The sequence below is a fragment of the Galeopterus variegatus genome, unplaced genomic scaffold (assembly GCF_000696425.1).
Source record: "Galeopterus variegatus unplaced genomic scaffold, G_variegatus-3.0.2 Scaffold9111, whole genome shotgun sequence".
Classification (NCBI taxonomy): Eukaryota; Metazoa; Chordata; class Mammalia; order Dermoptera; family Cynocephalidae; genus Galeopterus; species Galeopterus variegatus.
Genome location: NW_007735222.1, coordinates 17,724 through 18,615, shown reverse-complemented (window position 1 = coordinate 18,615; position 892 = coordinate 17,724).

Genomic DNA, 892 nt, shown 5'->3' with positions numbered 1-892 from the left:
GTTTGTTTAAGTGGAGGGTGTAGATGCAACTTGGATGCGTTAACTGGGATGGCCACATACATGTGCGTGGGAAGGGCAGGGTGGAGACCCTGCTCTGGCTCCACAGAGAAAATCCCTGTGGAATAGAGGGTAAGAGACACAGCCATGAAGTGACTGATGAGAGGGCCTCAGGCTATGCAATGCTGCTCTGTGCCAGACTGTGATGGGGCGCTTTGGACATTTCCTCTTGCTTATCCCTCACCAAGAACCTTGGAGAAGGGTTAAGAGCATGGACTGCATCCAGGGCCTAATGGCCTGGGTTCAATCCTGCTTGGTCTTTTTCCTGGCTCTGTGACCTTGACAAATTAACTTCTCTGTGTCATAGTTTTTTCATCTGTAAAACAGGAATAAGCATGATAACTAGCTCATAGAAGTACCGGGGGAATTAAAGAGGGAAGTATTAGCAATGGGCTTAGCCCAGTGCCTGACGTGAATAGCACTCCAATACATTTTAGCCCCATATTAAGTTAGTTTTGCAGAAAATGAGGCTGAGACTCACAGGTTAGATGATTCCCTGGGAAGCAGCAAAGGTGGTCTTTCTGATTCCAAAACCGTCCTGACTTGTCCTCCCCCTGTGACATGGTGCCCAGGTCCTGTGCACCTCTCCAGTGGGCACCTCCATGGCCATCCAGACCAGTTCCTCTGGTGTTCCCAAGCCAAGGCCACCAGAAGATGTAGTTGCCTGTGCTGAGTGGGAAACAGCCCTTCCTGCTCTCATCTCCTTCCCTGTGGAAGGTGGGGAAAGGTCTACTAGATAGGCACATCTGGGCTCAGCAGGCTTCTCAAGTTCCAGAAACTTCTAGAATCCCCACTCCACCATATCCCACCCACTGCAGTGCTGACCCTGGAGTGG